Source organism: Mobula hypostoma, chromosome X1, assembly GCF_963921235.1.
Source record: "Mobula hypostoma chromosome X1, sMobHyp1.1, whole genome shotgun sequence".
NCBI classification, from domain to species: Eukaryota; Metazoa; Chordata; class Chondrichthyes; order Myliobatiformes; family Myliobatidae; genus Mobula; species Mobula hypostoma.
This window is the reverse complement of record NC_086128.1, coordinates 3773555-3795012: the sequence shown is the minus strand read 5'-3', so window position 1 is coordinate 3795012 and position 21458 is coordinate 3773555. Positions and strand designations below refer to the sequence as shown.

Genomic DNA, 21458 nt, shown 5'->3' with positions numbered 1-21458 from the left:
TTCTTACCTGTTGGTATTACTTAGATCCAAATTGGAATGATAATAATAATAATACAAGTAATAATGTTATGAGTAAATGCCCAGCATTTTCCTTTCGTTTTAGCTTAAATTGTACGTTACTATTTAAACCTAATGAAATCTAGGTCACCTTTATTGTCGCTAAAACACGCTTAGAGTGTAAAAGAAAGAAATGAACATTTCGAAATTTCAGTGGAAGAAAACCTCCCCGACTTATCCCGCCTCCGTGCCACTCCGCTCTCTATTTGACCACACGACACAGCCACGGCGCTCACATGCTTCTCATGTGACAGGTATCTGCACCAATCGGAGCAGAAGGCGGGACTGTGCAGCAAGGAGCGGTGCTTGTGTGGAGGTAAGTTTGGTGCTCGGCTGCTCCCGCTCCCATCGAGGCGGCGGCGGCAATAATGGCAGTGACAAGGCCGCCGATCGTTCAGAGTCGGGTGTAGAGCGTTTGGAGCTGTTCCCGGGAGAGTAGCTGAAAAAAAGACTCGGTCTCCACCCCTTCGCCCCCCACCTCGTCCCGGCCTTTCCACTCTCCTCTCCTAGCCCCATACCCCATTCCCCGCTCCTCTCTGTCCTACTCGTCTCCCCCCCCACCCCGAAAGTCTCCGGCCCTTTCCTCCTCCGTCCACTTTCCCAATTTTATGTATAGTTGTGATTGTGTGGTCCTGTTTGGCAGGATGGTGATCAAACTCATCTGATTTGTAAAGATCCATAGTGTTTCTGTACGTAACTATTAGCTAGGTTAAGTATTAGTGGAAGTGAGAATTTGACCATGATCGAGAGTTCCAAGTCTTGGGTCGCTTCTTTAGAGATCAGGCAATTTTGGTGTGCACGCGCTCTTAAAATTTATATTTTAATGTTGTAATGCCCCTTAAGGCGCTGTAGATACGTTTTCACAAATAAAACGTGTTAAGTGGGAATGTTACTGTGTTGTGTTTATTAAACACTAGGATGTGAATATTGGTTGCATGATTAGTAAGTTTATTAATGAAGCTAAAATTAGTGGTGTGGAGGCCAGCAAAGAAGGTTTTCTCAGGTTGCAACGGGTTCTAATCGAAAGTTCAAAGTAAATTTATTATCAAAGTACATGTATGTTATCATATACAACTATTCATTTTCTTTTGGGCATTCACAGTAAATACAATAGAATCAATGAAAGACCACACCCAGCAGTGTGGGCAAACACCAATGTGCAAAAGACAATAAACAGTGCAAATATAAAATGAGAAAAAAAATTAATAACAATAATAAATATCAAGAACATGAGATGAAGAGTCCTTGAAAGTGAGTTCATAGGTTGTGGGAACAGTTTCAGTGATGGGGTGAGTAAAGCCATCTCCTCTGGTTCAAGAGCTTGATGGTTCCTGAACCTGCTGGTATCGTCCTGAGGCTCTTGTACCTCCTCCCTGATGGCAGCAGTGAGAAGAGAACATGGCCTGGATAGTGGTGGGGGTCTCTGATGACGGGTGCTGCTTTACTGGGACAGTGCTTCTTGTAGATGTGCTCGGTGGGGTGAGGGGGGGGTGCGGAGAGCTTTAACTGTGATAGACTGGGCTGTAATGTGTTGCATTGCACACATAAAAGCATTGGATAAAAGGAAGCAGTTCAAAAACTGCCATCCCATACTGAAGAGTTTTTAAATAATTTGATGCCACTTGTGGTTATAAGACTTGCCTCCTTTAAATTGCAGAATAAGTCAGAGTGTCAATAGTTCTGATTAGAACTTCATGTTGTATCTATTGGCAGTGCTCACTGATTCTGGTTTGTATTGCACCAGGAAGCAGATTGAATTTTAGATAATGTGCTGGCACAATTGCTTTCCAGAAATATTTGTTTTATTTCCTGCTTGTGCTTTGAATTTGAGTCAGTCGTACAGTGCAAGAACCGGCCCTTTAGTCCGTTGAGTCCACAGTTATCATTAAGTCCCCAGGAAAAGCCCAGAGGAAAACCACATGGCCAGAGGGAGAAGGTGCAAACTTCATCCAAGAGGTTAAATCTTGATGCGAGGGCAGTGAGGCGCAGCTCTATGAGCTGGATCACTGATCTTGTGTTTCTTTTAACTTCAGGCTACTCAGATTTGTGGTGAAGGTATGTGAGAGGTCTTCACACTAAGCAAACTGCTTTGCTTTGCTTTCCATAAGGTTCATTCTTTCTTGCGTATGTTGGCAAGTTTTTGTTTTTCCACTACTCAAAACATCATTAAGTAATTAGAAAACCATTGAATCACCTACAACTAGTGGATGTAGTAGTACAAAGTATGTACTAGTAGTTCAAAGTATGTTCTACTTTGAGTTTAACCTAGATCTGAGTAACATCTGAGGTGACTGTTGTCTGAAGTTGTGAAGTGTCTGTGATTATATTATTTAGTTGTTCTATTAATGTTTGTCCTTGTATCCACCGAATGGTAACTTTTTTTCCGGTAATTCCTTACCACATGGTTATGCAGACGTGTAGGTCTTCAAGAAAGGAAAAAGTGAGTTTCTTTGAAAAACCTAACCACAGCAATGGGGATGTTCAAATCTGAGCTGATTAACTTCAGTACTGAAACAAGATCTGGCTGTAGGGAAATTCTGCCATTGGTTACGCTGCATCTGATTTCTTTTTTAACCAAATGTGGTTAACTTGTTGAGAGCGCTGGTTTGCTGGTGCAATGTTGTAAAACCTAATTGTCTCATGTTTGATTTCAGATCTGAATCTTAAGAGTCTTGCATTCGAAACATCAAGAGTGTTGCAGTTACTAAGCTTGGGTGAGATGCCATTGTATTTCTTTAATGGATGAGTAAATTACGAGGGGTGATTGATAAGTTCGTGGCCTAAGGTAGAAGGAGTCAATTTTAGAAAACCTAGCACATTTATTTTTCCTGCATTTACACACTTAGTCCAGTGGTTGTGGAGCATACGGATCCCTTCTTTGTAGAAGTTGGTGTTTTGGACCTCCAGAAGTGGTCCACAGCAGGGGTGATTGATAAGTTCATGGCCTAGGGTAGAAAGAGATGAGTTACTAACTTCAAACTTTTTGTATTTTCATTCAAAGTTGAACTGCATGTGCATGTAACAAGAGCTGTATAACTCATCTCCTTCTACCTAAGGCCACAAACTTATCAATCGCCCCTGCTATGGACCACCTGGAGGTCCAAGATGTTCTTGTTACATGCATGTGCAGTTCAACTCTTTGAGTGATAATGCAGAAAGTTTGAAGTTAATAACTCATCTCCTTGTACCGTAGGCCACGAACTTATCAATCACCCCTGCTGTGGACCACTTCTACAAAGAAGGGATCCGTATGCTCCACGACCACTGGACTAAATGTGTAAATGTAGGAGGGGACTATGTTGAAAAATAAAATGTGCTAGGTTTTCTAAAATTGACTCCTACCTTAGGCCACGAGCTTACCAATCACCCCTCTTAAAGTTGGTGTATTTGATCTATAAGTTGGGCTCTTTATTAGTGCCGTGCAGAAATGCTGCAATAAATATGTTGTAGCCTCATGCATAACAATTTATATGGTCACTTCTGCTCTGGGAATGGTGATCATGGAATTGCTGTTAATTTGGGTTAAATCCAAAAGGAATTTGGGCTTTGACTACTTAGCTCAAGGCTAAAGTTCTGGTGCAAGATGACAATTAAGAACTTGCAATTAATTTTCCTGCTGCTTTTCTATTTCCTAACTGTACATAACAGCTTAGTCACTGTTGCTGGTTTGTCCAAATAAAGGAATCTAATTCAGACCTTTTTGATCTTCATGGTTAACTATCTTCATCTTCGGGTTTGTTCATTATGGTGTTATACCTGATATTTATTTGGATTTGTATTGAATACAGAAGCAAGAAAAACATAGTCTAAATGCTCTGCCTTGTATTTTATAATGTCTTGGCCTTTTAGATTTTACTTTCTATTCCCTTTTCTGTATGATTTCCGTTTGAAAGTTGCTTCCTATGGTAGCGTTCAACATCCCAAGGATTGAGTAATGGCTCCAATGTTTTCACAATCTGATTGAATAACCTTGAAATTGTGGCCTATGGTTTGATTCACTAACAAATGGAAACACTCAGTCCATTTCTATGTTATTGAATTCATAATTTAAAGACCTCTGTCAAGTCTCCAATTCTTTTTCCTGCTAAATAAAAGCTCTACTGTGTTCACTATTTGCTTGTAGCTTAAGTCAATTCTTGTAAATTTCTTGTACGTGTCCTCCAGCGCTTTGTACTGCTTCTAGTAGGAGCTGCGATGTTAAGATTAACCAGATTCTAGAAGAGTTAATGTAATTTTAGTGAGTCTATGGCTAGGAGTTGCATATAAGTATTTTGACAGTCCTACTTTTAGTTGGCGTACTGGTCTACATTTTTGCTTTCACCATTTCTACAGATTAACAGCTATCGGATTTTAGAAACATAGAAAGTCTACAGCACAATACAGGCCCTTCAGCCCACAAAGCTGTGCCAAACATGTCCTTACTTTAGAAATTACCTAGGGTTACCCATAGCCCTCTATTTTTCTGAGCTCCATGTACCTGTCCACCTCCACCACCGTTGCCGGCAGCCCGTTCCACGCACTCACCACTCTCTGCTTTTTTTTAATATATATCAAAAAACTTACCCCTGACATCTCCTCTGTACCTACTTCCAAGCACCTTAAAATGTGCCCTCTCATGCTAGCCATTCCAGCCCTGGGAAGAAGCCTCTGACTATCCACACAATCAATGCCTCTCATTTTGTTTTGTTTTTGAAAGAAATTGAATTGCCAATGAAATTATTTTCTTGCTGACAGCAAATCTTATTTCAATGAATTACCTTGTTGCAGTTCCTTCCTTTGCAAGTTGGTCATTAAGCTTTGGATTTATCGGGACTTGTGCTGGGGTATCTAATTTGAAGGTTGTTATATTATTGACCATGCAATGATGTTGCTATTAGTTATTTTGTTGTGAAATAAGGTATTTATTATCATTCCAGAACAAAAAGAAACAAGGGTTTTGAAGTTAAATTTTACTTTAATCTGTATTCATGTCTAGCAAATGTCACTTGTCTGAATAAAAAAAAAAAATCAGATTAAACAGTTGGGCATTTGATTAGTGGAGCTACTGAAATTTGCCAGAAACCATCAATACACTTGGAGTCTTTTTCAATACAGGTTCTTCAGTTCCAGGCTGCTTGGGCATTGTCAGTGACATCACATCTTGTGCTCATGTAATGCAGTGTTTTTGTTAAGGGTGTTATTTTAGTACAAATGTTCCATTTTGGTTTCAACTGAACAAGAGGAGGCATCAATGATATAGCCCTTTTTTTAAAAAATCAAGAGTTGGGGTGTTGTCTTTCCTAAAATAAACTGGAAATTGAATTAAGATGTTTTTCTTTTGTACAAGGGAAATGTTGCAATTTCTTCCAGATATCCATCACTAACTTATTCAAACTGGCCAGCAATCTGAATTAATGCATCTGTTTGAACAGTACGATATTTTTGTGTGGTGCAAAACCAAAATGTTGATTTTTGTAATGTATTAGATAATAACATCTGCATCAGTTCTGGTGATGCCACTTTCTAGCCATTGTTACCGTTGTCTTTCATTTTATTGTCTGGTCACAAAAGTTGATGAGCCTTGCAGAAGTGGAGCAGACACCACCATCTCTTCCCAAAGTTTATCCCACTCCCTCTATCTCAGGACCAGAATAGGGTTGCCCTTATCCTCACTACCCACTTGCATTCATATCCAATTACTCTTCTGGCATCTGCAATATGCCAACACTAGGTAATTCTGTCCTCACTTTCTGGCATTTTAAAGGGATGGGCTCCTGGTCTTTCCACTGCAATTGCAGAAGCTTTGCCCCTTCTCTCTTTCCATTGCTCAGTGCTTTATGCAGACTTTACACATGAGGTAGCAATTTACATGTACATCGGAAGAACCAAGTACTGGTTAGGTGACAGTTCGGCGCACTAACATGACTTCGATGTTGCAGTCCTTGTCGTTTTATTCCATCTTTCTTCCACTGTAACTCCAGTGTTTGAGTCCCCACAATGCTGTGTTAAATATTACTGTAAGTATGAGGAATATTGCCTGAGTCTTTTATGGTGAGTTGATAACCAACAATCCAGTATTTTTAGCAAAATTTTAAAAAATGTTGGACAAACTCAGCATGTCAGGCAGCATCTATAGAGTGGAATAAACGGTCAACATTTCAGGCTGTCACCCTTCCTTTTCAGTCCTGAGGAAAGGGTCTTGGCCCAAAATGTTGATTATTCGTTCACTTCCATATGCTACCTCACTTGTCTCCAGCATTTCGTGTTGCTCAGGATTTCCAGCATCTGCAGAATCTCTTGTATCCAATATTTTTATTCTAGATCTTTTGCATTCTGTCCTCATAAGATTTTGTCTTAAGTTATTTATCCTTTGGTAGGTTAGTTTTTACGACCATCTATTTCATAAACTCCATTGCTATTATGGATCTTTAATGATGGAAGCTGCTGTTTTATAATGTGATCCTGTAGATCAACATTTTTTCTTTCATACCACTTCTCATTGATATAAATTTCAGACAAGCTGGAACATGCAGTTTCTACCATTGGCTTAAAACTTAAAGCAAATTGTTCATGTGTTGTAAGTAAACCTCAGGCTCCTGAGATGCAGCAATTATGTCCCCATTCTTCTAAAGACTTTATATCTTTTGTTCTCACTTCCTTTACCCTTTCCTGTATTTCAATGTTAAAAAGAAAGCTGGAAAGTACCTGAAAAGAAGGAATTTGCAGAGCTGTAAGGAAAAGGTAGAGGAGGAGATCTGCTGGGAACATTCTTGCATAGACCAATCAAGGTCTCCTGAAGCCATGGAAGCAGGTGCTTGATGGTCATATGAGGAGCTGTGGTGCATATCACAAGTCCTGGTTATGTGATCACTGATGCCAGACAGACAATCTCTGAAGAATGTTGATAATGGGTATGGAGTCACCCGTCCTGTAAAGATATTGCTCAGAAGAAGGCAATGGCAAACCACTTCTGTAAAAAAATTTGCCAAGAAAAATCCTGGTCATGGGTAATACAGTGATTAACCACATCATACAACACAGCACATAATGAATAAAGCTGCCATTCTGTGATCTTGCCTGTTTACTTTCAATTCTGATGCAAGGCCATTAACCTGGAATGTTAAATCTGATCTGTCTTCCTTCTACCTAAATAGTTGGGGATTTCCTGAAATGTAATTTTGCATTATGGATTGGCATTAGTTGCTTTTTTTTATGACATTTCCTTATTTTCAGTATGTCAAAAGGATAAAAGTTAATAATTAAAATAGGGACTTTTGTAAACTTGGCAAGTCTGGGGACAAGCCTGCAGTCCCTGTAGTTTATGTGCTACTCCACTGAATTATTTCCCATTCTGCAAGTTTATTTTGCACAGTCTCTGTCTTTCAGTGATCTATTTATTTACAGATACAGCGCAAAATGGGTCCTTCTGACCCTTTGAGCTACCAGAAGGGCAGAGACTCCTTACAGAGGACACCAGGATTGAACTCTGAATTCTGCCCCAAGCATTGTGCTACCGTGGTGCCCAAACATCAAACTGGTCCAGCAAGTCTTTCCTTTTAACTAAAACAACAAGCCTTGGAAGCATACATGCTTGTTTTTTTGTGACCACATCTGCAGTTTTAAATTTTTTTTCCATTATACTCCTTCATGTTTGCTTTACTGTTCTACGGCTTGGCAGCTGAAGGTAGACAGGTGGAAAGAAGTAAATTGGACAAGAATGGGTTCAGAATCAGTGTTGCATGTATCTGAGCACTGCAGGGCTGAAGGAGACTGCAGAGATAGGGTTGGAAAATAGTTTTTAGAAGGATTTGATATCAAGAGTTTTAAATTGTAGTCATTACTGTCAGGAGCCAGAAGATGGAGTTAATCCAGGAAAGTGTGAGGTGTTGCAATTTGACAGGGAATATAAAGGGAAAGTTTACAGTAGGACCCTTAACAGAAGGATCTTGAGGATCAGGTCCGTAAGTCCACCAGTCTGCCATTCAGCCCGTCAAATCTGCTCTGCCATTCCATCATGGCTGATCCCTGATCCCAGATCCCACTCAACCCCATACACCTGCCTTCTCGCCGTATCCTTTGATGTCCTGACCAATCAGGAAGCTATCAACTTCTGTCTTAAATATACCCATGGCCTCCACTGTAGTCTGTGGCAGAACATTCTACAGATTCACTACTCTCTGGCTATAAAAATTCCTCCTTACCTCTGTTCTAAAAGGTTGCCCCTCAATTTTGAGGTGCTGCCCTCTGGTTCTGGATACCCCCACCATAAGAAACGTCCTCCCCACATCCACCCTATCTAGTCCTTTCAACATTCGGTAGGTCTCAATGAGATCCCCATGCATTCTTCTAAATACCAGTGAGTGCAGGCGGAAAGCTGCCAAACACTCCTCATATGTTAATCCCTTCATTCCTGGAATCATCCTCGTGAACCTCCTCTGGACTCTCTCCAATGACAACGCATCCTTTCTGAGATATGGGGCCCAAAACTATTGACAATACTCCTAAGTGTGGCCTGCTGAGTGTCTTATAAAACCTCAGCATTATCTCCTTTTATATTCTATTCCCCTTGAAATAAATACCAACATTGCATTTACCACAGACTCAACCTGTAAATTAACCTTCTGGGAGTCTTTCATGAGGAATGAGGTCCCTGTGCACCTCTGATGTTTGAACCTTCTCCCCATTTAGATAAGTCCGCATTATTGTTCCTTTTCTAAAATGCATTGTCATACATTTCCCAACACTGTATTCCATCTGCCACTTTGGTGCCCATTTTTCCAATCTAAGTCCTGCTGCAATCACATTGCTCCCTCAGCACTACCTACCCCTCCACCTATCTTCATATCATCTGCAAACTTTGCATTAAAGCCATCGATTCCATTATCCATTGACAAACAATGTGAAAACTAGTGCTCCCAAAACTGACTCCTGAGGAACACCATTAATCACTGTCAGCTATTCCTCTATCCATGCCATTAGCTTTCCTGTAATGCTATAGGATTTCATCTTGTTAGTAGCCTTATGTGTGGCACCTTATATAATGCCTTCTGAAAATCGAAGTAAATGACATCCACTGCCTCTCCTTTGTCCAAGCTGTTTGTTACTTCCTCGAAGAACTCTTAACAGATTTGTCAAGCAAGATTCCCCTTTTCAGAAACCATGCTGTCTTTGACTTATTTTATCATTAGACTTCAACTACCTCGAAACCTCATCCTTAATAATAGGCTGCAACACTTTCCCAAACACTGAGGTTAGGCTAACTGGTGTGTAATTTCCTTTCTTTTGCCTTCCTCCCTTCTTAAAGAGTGGAGTGACATTTGCAATTTTCCAGTCCTCTGGGACCATGCCAGAATCAAGTGATTCTTGAAAGATCATGACCAATGCATCTGTTATCTCTTCAGCAACCTCTCTCAGGACTCTGGGATGTACTACATCTGGTCCAGGTGACTTGTCCTCCTAAGACCTTTGAGTCTTAGCACTTTTTTTCCCTTTGTTATAGTAATGGCACTCACTTCTGCTCACGGACCTCTGGCATACTGCTAGTGTCTTTCACAGTGAAGACTGATGCAAACTACCCATTAGGTTCATCTGCCGTTTCTTTGTACCCCATTACTACTTCACCGGCATCATTTCCAGTGGTCCAGTATCAACTCTCATCTTTCTTTTATTCTTTATACAACTGAAAAAACTTTTGGTATCCTGCTTTATATTATTTGCTAGTTTGGTCTCACATTTCATCTTTTCCCTTATAGCCTTTATTAGTTTCCTTTTGTTGGAATTTGAAAGCTTCCCAATCATCCAACTACCCACTTGCTTTGCTATCTCGTATGGCCTTTCCTTAGTTTTTATGCAGTCCTTAATTTCCCTTGTCAGCCATTTGAGAACTACTTCTGTGGGGCATGTCTTTGCGCCCTGTGAACTATTTGCAGAAACTTCAGCCACCTCTGCTTTGCCATCATCCCCGCCAGTATCTTCCTCCAATCCACCTGGGCAAGCTCCTCTCTCATGCCTCTGTAATTCCCTTTATTCCATTGTGATAATGATGTACGTGACTTGTGCTTTTCCCTCTCAAATTGCTGTATGAATTATGATCACTGCCTTCTCAGGGTTCCTTTATATTAAGCTCCCTGATAAAATGGATTATTACACACACCCAATCTAAGATACCTTTCCCAGATTAGGCTCAAGCACAAACTGCTCTTAAAAAAAAAGTCATCTCGTAGGCATTCAACAAATTCTCTCACTTGCAATCCAACACCAACCTGATTTTCCCAATTCTCTTGCAAATTGAAGTCCCCTGTAACAATTGTGTCATTACCCTTATTACGTCTTTTCCAGTTCCCTTTACAATCACAACCCCACTCCTTGGCTACTACTTGGAGGCCTACATATGATTCCCATAATGTTTTTTTAAACTCTTGCAGTTTCTTAAAGATTCAACGTTGTCTGAACTTGTGTCACATTTTTTTAAAGACTTAATTCCATGTCTCATCAACAGAGCCACACCCCTGTCTCTACTTTCTTGCCTGTCCTTAGATGTTAATTCTCCAACTGAGGCCTTTCAGCCACAACTCAGTGATGCCCACAACGTTATACCGACCAATATCTAATTGCGTTGAGTTTGTCACCTCATTCCGAATGCTACGCATATTTAAATACAACACCTTCAGTCCTGCAGTTCTTCACCCTTTTGAATTTTGCGTCTGTTACAATTTAACTCTTTGCTCTGTCTGCATTTGTACCCAATCACTGGCTTGTCCTTCCTTACATTCATGTTACATCCATCATCTACTGGTAAACCTGTTGGCTTATTCTCAGCTCTATCATACTGTTACCAATCCCCCTCCAATATTAGTTTAAACCACTTTCAACAGCTCTAGTAAACCTGCCCACGAGAATATTGGTCCCCCTTTGTTTCAAATGCAACCTATCCCTTTTGTACAGGTCCCACCTGCCCCAGAAGAGGTCCCAATTATACAGAAATCTGAATCCCTGCCCCCTGCTCCAATGCTCCTGCCACCTCGTTCTATTCCTATCCTCACTGTTACGTGGTACAGGCAGCAATCCCAAGATTGTGTGCAGTTTTGGTCCCCTAATCTGAGGAAAGACATCTTTGCCATAGAGGGAGTACAAAGAAGGTTCACCAGATTGATTCCTGGGATGGCAGGACTTTCATATGAAGAAAGACTGGATGAACTGGGCTTGTACTCGTTGGAATTTAGAAGATTGAGGGGGGATCTGATTGAAACGTATAAGATCCTAAAGGGATTGGACAGGCTAGATGCAGGAAGATTGTTCCCGATGTTGGGGAAGTCCAGAACGAGGGGTCACAGTTTGAGGATAGAGGGGAAGCCTTTTAGGACCGAGATTAGGAAAAACTTCTTCACACAGAGAGTGGTGAATCTGTGGAATTCTCTGCCACAGCAAACTGTTGAGGCCAGTTCATTGGCTATGTTTAAGAGGGAGTTAGATATGGCCCTTGTGGCTACAGGGGTCAAGGGGTATGGAGGGAAGGCTGGGGCGGGGTTCTGAGTTGGATGATCAGCCATGATCATAATAAATGGCGGTGCAGGCTCGAAGGGCCGAATGGCCTACTCCTGCACCTATTTTCTATGTTTCTATGTTTCTATTACTATCTTCGAGGTCCTGCTTCTCAGCTTCAGGACTTCCTCCCTATATCTAACCTATATCGTTGGCATCAATATGTACCACAACTTCTGGCTGCTCACCCTCCCTTTTCAGAATATCGTGGATGCATTCAGAATCATCGCGGACCATCAGAGTTTCTTTCTCGTGTTCGCAAAATTGTCTATCTGTCCCCCTGACTATAGAGTCCCCTATCACTGCTGCCAAACTCTTCAGTTCCCTTCCATTCTGAACTACAGGGCCAGACTCTGTGCAGGAGGCATGGTCATTATTGCTTCCTCCACGTAGGTTGTCTCCTCCAACAGTACTTAAAATGGAGTCCTGATTGTTGAGGGGTATGGTCACAGGTGTTCTCTACTATCTGACGTTTTCCCTTCCCTCTCCTGACAGTCACCCATTAATCTGTCTTCTGTAACCTTGGGGTGACTACCTCCCTGTAGCTCCTGTCTATCACTGCTTTACTTTCCCTAACAAGCCAAAGGTCATCGAGCTGCAGCTCCAGGTTCCTAACACGGTCTCTAAGGAGCTGCTTCTTGATGCACTTGGTGCAGATGTGGCCATCGGGGAGGCTGGAAGTCTCCTGGAAATCCCACATCTGACACCCAGAGCGGAACAGTGGCTTTGTAGACATACCCCCTATTAGAGTTAAATGAGAAATAAGGAAGGAACTTACCTACTTACCTTGCCTCTGCCTGTTCTCTCAGAAGCCTTGTTAAGCTAAAACCTTACTACTTTGCATCAGACTACTCCGATGACAGCTCTCAATAAGACCGCTCTACTAGGCATTACTCCTCTTTTATAGAGACTGGATTTTTAAAGCTCTTTGCCAGACCTGTGCAGGAACGCGCCTGTTGTGTCTGCGCAGTTCTCCAATCCCTGATTTTAAAAAGCAGGACCTGAAGGGGTGGTAATTATGGATTGCTGCCTGTGCCACATGCTAGTGAGGATAAAAATAGAATGATGACTGTGTGGTTGAAAAGTTGGTTTAAAGTTCAAAATTTTGAACTTTCACAGTTTTGAACTTTTCAAGGGTCAGGGTTTCAGATTTGTGAATCTTTGGATCAGTGTATGGAACTAAACATTAAGATACTTGACTCACAGAAAGGTGGGGTTGGCTGCTTGATATTCCAGAGTTCAGATGTTTCAAAAGGGATGAGTGGCATTGCTAATTAAGGATAATATCAAAGCTGCAGAAAGGCAGACAGTTGAGTCAGTGTGGGTGGAAGTCAAAACAGGAAGGGAACACTCTCTCCATGGGAGTATGCTCCAGCAACCCCCTGCCCCCCATAGCAACCAGGACAAGAGCAGATAAGTAGGCAGATTTTGGAAAGGTGCAAAAATAACTGTTGTCATTGGTGAATTCGACTTCCCGAGTATTGATTATCACCTTAGTGCAAAAGGTTTAGGTGGGTAGTAAATTCCTGACATTATCTGCACAGGACAACCAGAGACAAGGAAAGGCCGGTAGGGTGAAGAAATGATGGTTGAACAGAGGTGGAAGATTTAGTTGAGGAAGAAGGAAGCATACTAAAGGTTTTAGAGGCAAAAATCAGACAGCTCTTGAGAGTTGTAAAGCAGCGGTCCCCAACCACCGGGTCGCAAAGCATGTGCTACCAGGCCGTGAGGAAACGATACGAGTCAGCCCCCTGTCACGCACTGTTGAACTTGAACATTGGGTTGCCAACTGTCCCGTATTTGCTGGGACATCCCGTATATTGGGCTAAATTGGTTTGTCCCATACGAGACAGCCCTTGTCCCGTATTTCCCCCGCTAATGTAGAGCATTCCTATGAAACCGTTCATGCCAAAATGGCGTGAAGCAAAGAAGCAATTACCATTAATTTATATGGGAAAAATTTTTGAGCGTTCTCAGACCCAAAAAATAACCTAACAAATCATACCAAATAGCACAAAAATCGAAAATAAATAACACTAACATTTAGTAAAAGCAGGAATGATACGATAAATACACAGCCTATATAAAGTAGAAACAATGTATGTACAGTTTAGTCGGGAAGATGAAGGCAAAACGGATTTGAGGGGGGAGGGGAATTGGCACGCATGCGCACACAGGTGCCCGTGCAAGGCCTCATGGTTATGGTAGTCTTCTGTGAGGTAAAGTGTCCCGGGATTTGACTGCTACTTTTGTCCCTTATTTGGAAGTGAGAAAGTTGGCAACCCTAACTGTAAAAGACATGTTGAGGTGAGTTTAACCCTACTTGAACACCACCCACTCCCCGGTCGGCTGCTCCGCAAGAATATTGTCAATAATAAACCCGTCCGCGGTGCAAAAAAGGTTGGGGACCCCTGTTGTCCTGGAAGGATCTTAAGGGATTTAGGTGAACGAGAAAGGGACATGAGAAAGCCTTGAGCAGGAATAGGGAAAACTGCAAGGCGTTCATGAAGAACAGGAGGATAACTAGAGTGAAGCTAGGACTGCTCAGGGATAAAGGAGGAAATGTGTGCCTTGATTTGGAGGAGGTAGGGGAGGTCCTTAATGAAGACACTCCTTCAGTATTCACCAGTGAATACTGAAGAACCTTGACGTTTGTGATAACAGCATGGGATAGGCTGATATGCTTGAACATGTCACTGTTAAGAAAAAGACAATGTTGGTGCTTTTGAAAAATATTAGGATGGATAAGTCCCTGGGGATGGACATGGTATACCCAAATTACTATGGGAAGCAATTGAAGAGTTTGCTGAGGCATTGATGACCATCTTTATGTTCTCACTGATCACAGGAGTACCAGAGGATTGGAGGATAGTAAGTGCTGTTAATGCTGGGACATGTAGACCGCCGAGTCTTGCGTCAGTTGTGAGCAAACTAATGTAGAGGTTTCTTGGGGACAGGATTTGCAAACATTTGGGAAATCAGTCTTATTGGGGAGATGAGCATGGCTTTGTGGGGGACAGGTTGTGCCCCACGAGTCTGACTTTTTCGAGGAAGTGACAAGACAAATTGATGAAGGTTGCATGGTGGATGTGATGTATATGAATTTCAGTAAAGTGTTTGACAAGGTTTCCTATAGTAGGTTCGTTCAGAAAGTCAGCAGGCATGGGATCAATAGAAACCTGGGAGGTGGATTCAGAATTGGTTAGCTCACGGAAGGCAGAGGTTAGTAGTAGATGGTGTTTTCTGCCTGGAGGCCTGTGACTAGTGAAGTTCCACAGTGATCTGTTCTAGGACCCCTGCTCCTTGTGATTTTTATTAATGATTTGAATGAGGAACTGGAAGAGTGGGTTTGCAAGTTTACGGATGGCACGGAGGTTAGTGTTGCATGTTACAATGGGATACAGGATGCAGAGCTGGCTGAGAGGTGGCTAATGGAGTTCAGTCTGGAAAAGTGTGAAGTGATACACTTTGGAAGCTCGAACTGGAAGTACAAGGTTAATGGCAGGTTTCTTAGCAGTGTAGATGACAAGAGGTATCTTGGGATCCAATTCTATAGATCCCTTAAAGTTGTTATGCAAGTTGATAAGGTGGTTAAGAAGGTGTATGGTCTGTTTGCATTCATTATTTGGAGGACTGAGTTCAAGAGCTGTGAAGTAATGTTCCTCTCTGCGCATTGAGTGGCATCCTAGCCATTTCTTAAGCATTTGTCAGTTTTTTGAGGCTGAATTGCTAGCTCAATACTCAACGCAGCACGGATGGAAAGCCAGGGAGCCTGTCGGCATCAGACTTGGGACCACTTGCCTTGAAGTCCGGCGGGGATGCCCACTACGCCACCAGACGGCTTGAGGTAATGTTGCAGCTCTGAAATTCTGGTTAGACCACACTTAGAGTATTGTTTTTGGTTCTAGTCTCATTATGGGAAGGATGTTCTAGCTAGAGTGCAGAAGAAATTTGCCAGGATGCTGCCCGAATTAGAGAACATCTTATGAGGGTAGATTGAATGAGCTAAGGCATTTCTCTTTGGAGCAAAGGAGGATGTGAGGCATCTTGATGGAGGTCCTGATGAAGGGTCTTGGCCCAAGATGTTGACCATTTATTCCTCTCCATAGATTCTGCATAATCTGTTGAGTTCCTTCAGAACTTTGTGTTACTCTGGATTTCCAACATCTGCAGAATCTCTTATGTGTGTGTGTTTTTTTAATAGAGATGTATAAGATTATAAGAGGCATAGATATAGAGGACAGCCAGTGCTCTCTCTCTCCCCCCCCCCACCCCCAAGATGGCAATGGTTAATACCGAAGGACATCCTTTTAAGGCAGAGGTTCCCATCTTGGGGTTGGGGTCCACAGACCCCTCTGTTAATGGTAGGCGCTCATGGCATAAAGGTTGGGAACCTTTGTGTTAAAGTGAGTGGAGAAAAGTATAGGGGAGATGTCAGGTATGTTGCTTTTACACAGTGGTTAAGTGCACTGTTGGAGATGGTGGTAGAGTTAGTACATTAAAGCCATTTGGGACTCTTGGCATGTGGATGAAAGGAAAAGATGGTTGTCCTGATCATGGAGTAGATTAAAGAGTCTGCACATCATTGTGGGCCAAAGGGTCTGTATTGTGCTGTACAGTTTTATGTTAATATTTTGCACTAGAACTTAATTGTAGAAACTTTTACTGCTTTAATTATGCCAACTCCAGGGCATGTGCTAGTTGTATAATTTCTGTATTGAAAATTTCATCTAGAATATTTAATTTGCCAATTTTATTGGGGGAGGGAAATGGAAAAGGGAAGTAAATTGGGTGCAAGAAACAAAACAACATTGATCATTTTAACTAGTGTAGGGGATTTTTAAAATACTGACTTTAGAGTGGTAGGTTCATTTTTAATCATTGTGGCCAGTTTCTCCTGTTAATCCTTTGGTATGTAAATAAGCATTTAGCATTTTGCTGCAGGTGTTCTGAGGCGATGAAAACAATGTTTCAGATTTACCACATAAAGTAGAAAATACAGGGTAGACTATCTCTTCTTTCATTTAGTCCTGACGAAGGGTCTCAGCCCAAAATGTCGACTGTACCTCTTCCTATAGATGCTGCCTGGCCTGCTGCGTTCACCAGCAATTTTTATGTCTGAGGCTTTAAGACTACTTGGACTGCTTTGAATAATCAAAATACTTCTGACTTTGAAATCTCATTTGGACAGTAAACCTCAAAATTGACACACTAGCTGATTTTGCTGATATCTATTCTTGGCACTTTAGCGTTTGATTATAGAAGTAGCAACCTGATTACATAACTTCCTGTTTTTCACTTGCGCTTTTGTTTGGGGGGGAAAAAGACAGCAAAAATGCAATCATCAATAATGGAATAAATAGGAAAAATGATCTGAAGTGGACAGTGAAGATAGTATTGGAGGCTGGTGATTAGTCAACAATGCTGGAAAGTGAAGAGACTGGGAAGTGCCTCATGCCAGTGTTATGAAAGGGGAAAAGACCTCATTTACTATCCATATTTTTAAAAATATTTAATGAACTAGTGTGTGTTCTATAAGCAAGTGTATTTAAGGAGCTTGGAAAGGAATTGTGGTTGCGGAAGGAGTTTGCAATGATGAGCATTTTTGTATAGAAAATGCAGGACATCCTGCACTGAACATGGAAGATTAAGAAAAACGGTTGATGTCCAAGAATTTATTAGAAGTAGGTCTTGGACATCCTAGTACACAAGCCTTGAGAATACAAGAGAAACACAATTTGTGAATGCTTGGGTTTGGGGCTATATGTGGTTTCAGCTTCATGGGATTAAAATAGTCATAGTCATACTTTATTGATCCTGAGGGAAATTGGTTTTCGTTGCAGTTGCACCATAAATAATTAAATAGTAATATGTAAATTATGTAAAAATGGGGCACTAATGAATGCAATGGGTTTAAGTGTGTATTTTTTTCAATGGCGTGTAATAAAGATTGAACTTGATTGCTGGGAAAGTGTTATGCTGAATTGATGGCCAAAATATTAGCAGTTTATGAATTTGAAAGTACAGCCGGATGTGATTTGACTTTTTTAATGAATTTGTGTATCAGAATTTATGTAGGCTACCTTCACTTTTACCCTAGAGACTGTTTGTGGCATTTGTAGCTATATGGAATAAATAGTACAATTTTGGATGTGGCTAACAGTAGTTTCTGCTTGTGGTTAAATTAATCCTTTCAATCCGTTTGCAAGAGTTTTTAGCATCAGTGGGAAAACTTTTTATTGCAAGAAAGTAATTTTTTGATTTTTAACACAAGATTTTCTGTGGGCCTTTCCATCAGTTTTTGTCTAGGTATTCATATCTGATGTATCCTTAATCTGTACCTGAATTTCCATAGATTCTGAAGTGCATTATGAAATGTGTATTTTTCTTGCATATACAGAAATAACTTGTTGCTCAGTTGGTTCAGAATCGGTTTGCAGTAGTGGTTGACTTTGGAATTACCTGCATTCATGCCTTGTAGAATTTGTAGTATGTTTTAAGGGTACAGTGGCTGAAATTTCAGACTCAGCACCTTAGTAAATTTTCAAGTGCTCTTTGAAATAATTTAGAAGTTAATAAGATACTGATAAATGCATTTTCAGTACTAAAAGTACAGTGATAGATCATTCTAAAATATTAAGTATCTAGCTAAGTTTTTAAAAGTTGATTGTCTTTCATAGGAAGGGGATGTATTATAGGACCTGATCATAAGGCATAGAAGCAAAATAGGTCATCTTGGCCATTGGATATGCTCCTCCATTCCATCATGGTTGGTTTATTATCCCTCTCAACCCTATTCTCCTGCCTTCTCCCCGTAATCTTTGATGCCCTGACCAATTAAGAATCTATCAACCTCTGCCTTAAACGTAATATAAAGACTGTGGCAAAGAATTCCACAGATTCACCACGCTGGCTAAAGAAATTCCTCCATCTTTTTTCTAAAAGGACATCCCTCTGTTCTGAGGCTGTGTCCTCTGGTGATAGACTCACCCACCATAGGAAACATACTCTCCACATCCGCTCTATCAATATCAGATGCTCTTCATAAGACAAGCCATTCAATCCTGGAGTTATTTTTCATGAACCTCCTTTTGAACCCTCTGCAGTTTCAGTACATCCTTTCTAAGATAAGGTGCTCAAACCCCTCACCAGTGCTTTATAAGGTTACAACATTATATCCTTGCTTTTATATTCTAGTCCTCTTGAAATGAATGCTAACATTGCATTTGCCTTCCTCACTGCAGACTAAACCTGCAAATTAGCCTTTGGGGAATCCTGCACAAGGACTCCCAAGTCCCTTTGTGTCTCAGTCTCTTTAATTTTCTCTCCATTCATTTCTTCTACCAAAGTGCATGACCATACACTCCCTGACGCTGTATTCCATCTGCCACTTTGCCCATTCTCCTTCTGTAGTCTCTACTTCCTCAAAACTACCTGCCTCTCCACCTATCTTCATTCCATCTGCAAACTTTACAACAAAGCAATCAATTCCATCATCCAAATCATTGACGTGTATCGTAAAAAGGATCAGTCCCAACACAGATCACTGTGGAACACCACTAGTCACTGAGAGCCAACCAGAAAAGGCTTCCTTTATTCCCATTCTTTGCCTTCTGCCAATCAGCCACAGCTTTATCCATGCTAGAATCTCTCCTGTAATACCAAAGGCTCGTAGCTTGTTAAACAGTCTTGTGTGTGGCACCTTGTCAAAGGCCTTCTGAAAATCCAAGTACAGGTTTCCCCCGCCATCCGAAGGTAGAGCGTTCCTATGAAACGGTTCGTAAGCCGGAATGTCGTAAAGCGAAGAAGCAAATACCATTTATTTATATGGGAAAAATTTGTGAGCGTTCACAGACCCAAAAATAACCTACCAAATCATGCCAAATAACACATAAAACCTAAAATAACAGTAACATATAGTAAAAGCAGGACTGATATGATAAATACACAGCCTATATAAAGTAGAAATACTTCTCTACAATCATTGCCTGCACTGTTCTCCGTAGTGAAAATCTCACGCAAGCGCTCTCGGCAAAAACACTCTCTCCAGTAACCTTTAACCTATGAAGCTGCCAAATCATACCAAATAACGCATAAAAATACACAGCCTATATAAAGTAGAAATAATGTATGTACAGTGTAGTATCACTTACCGGAATTGGTAAGACAGCACAGAGCACACTGATAATGGTGTGTTAGGCTGAGTTGTCGCAGGTTGGGGTGGTGCAGTGGCCCCCACCCTCCGGGCAGCGAACCGATACCAATCTGCGAAGCATGCAGGGGTACAGCAGTGGCCGGGACGCACCCAGCACATCTTTAAGAAAAAAGCCGAAATAAAAAAGCTAATTAATTAGGTGCTGCCTGGCACATAAATGTCGGCCCACATCAGAGGCAACGCAATCGGCAATCGCTTCTGATCTGGGCCGACATTTACGTGCCGGGCCGCACCTAATTAATTAGCTTGTTTATTTCGGCTTTTTTCTTAAAGATGCGCTGGGTGCATGTTGGCTACCGTTGCATTCTCCGCGAATTGGTATCTGTCCGTGGCCCGGAGGTTGAGGTGGTGGGACACTGGGGTGTCATTTCATCATCGTCCGTTTCTATCAGGGCAGGCAGGTCATCTTCTTCTATGTCTACCTGCCTCGATGTCGAAGGTCGAGGTTCGTTGTCTGCTGTGGCTGATGTGGAAGGCTTGAAAAACGACAGTATGCTTGACTGCTAGCCTCGCGCATTTTTCTATCATACAGTTCTTTGTAAGCACTCAAACCATCTTGCAAATATGCCCTAAAGCTACATACCCTTTCAAAATTAAAGTTGTACTTTATCATTGCAGCGAAAATCTCACGCAGTTGCTTGACGTTCAGTTCCTGGATGACTTCACTTTCGGTCCGTTCACTACTGCATTCGGTTTTGATTGTTATCCTTTCCTCTTCCAATTGCATTAGCTCTTCATTTATCAGTTCTTGGTCATGGGATGCCAAAACCTCTTCAACATCATCTTCGTCAACTTCCACAAGCCAAACTCACTTTGTCCTTACTTCGTTCACCACGATCAAAACGCTTAATTATGTCTAGTTTTACGCTAAGTGTGACACCCTTATGAGCTCTTTTAGGCTTTTCCGATACCTTAGAACTCATCTTGCAAACGGCTGCTCACAGGCATGTGTTTAAACAATGCCGGCGAGAATGCAGTTCCAGGGGAGAGCGGCTGCTCGGGGCACACGCTGCCTTTTTTCGTAATAGTGAAAACACCTTCTGTTAGCGAAAACAGGTAACTAATGTAGGTCTTTCGTAACAGTGAGGTTTCGTAAAGCGAACATTCAAAAAGCAGGGGACACCTGTACACAATATCAACCGATTCAGCTTTGTCTGTCTTGCTTGGCACTACTTCAAGAATTCGAACAGATTTTTGGCCTATAGTTTTGTTTCCTTCTGTCTTTCTCCCTTGAAGAGTGCAGTGACATTTGCAATTTTCTACCCTTCTGGAACCATTCCAGAATCTTCCTCCTCATCCTTGTTCTAAGCAGACATCTCTATTCTGAGGCTGTGTCCTCTGGTCCTAGACTCGCCCATTATAGGAAACATCCTCTCCACATCCACTCTATCCAGACCTTTCAATGTTCAATGGGTTTCTTCTCACTCTGCCTGCAAATCACCTCCCCCCCCCGCGACATTCTTTGAAACTCCAAGAAGTACCAGCACAGAGCCATCAAACACCAAACACTCCCATGTTAACCCTTTCATTCCTGGCATCACTGTCATGAGCCTCCTCTGGACCTTCTTCAATGCTAGCACATCTTTTCATAGACAAGGGACCCAAAACTGCTCACAATACTCTAAAGTGTGTAAGTGTGGTCTGACCAATGCCTTGTAAAGCCACC

General features: G+C 41.6%; 1 protein-coding gene across 4 annotated transcripts in view; it reads left to right on the top strand.

The window, feature by feature from the left end:
* The first annotated feature begins 295 nt into the window (after positions 1-295).
* The window catches only part of LOC134340503 (progranulin-like), a 77415-nt gene continuing 56252 nt past the window's right edge, over positions 296-21458 (top strand). The window contains exons 1-2 of one of the 4 annotated variants that reach the window (XM_063037812.1): positions 296-373; positions 2712-2771. The gene's annotated coding sequence lies outside the window, so the exon portion shown is untranslated. Of the gene's footprint in view, positions 374-725; positions 747-2091; positions 2113-2711; positions 2772-21458 lie in introns of those variants that run through there. The other 3 variants (XM_063037816.1, XM_063037813.1, XM_063037814.1) reach the window with 3 other exon arrangements.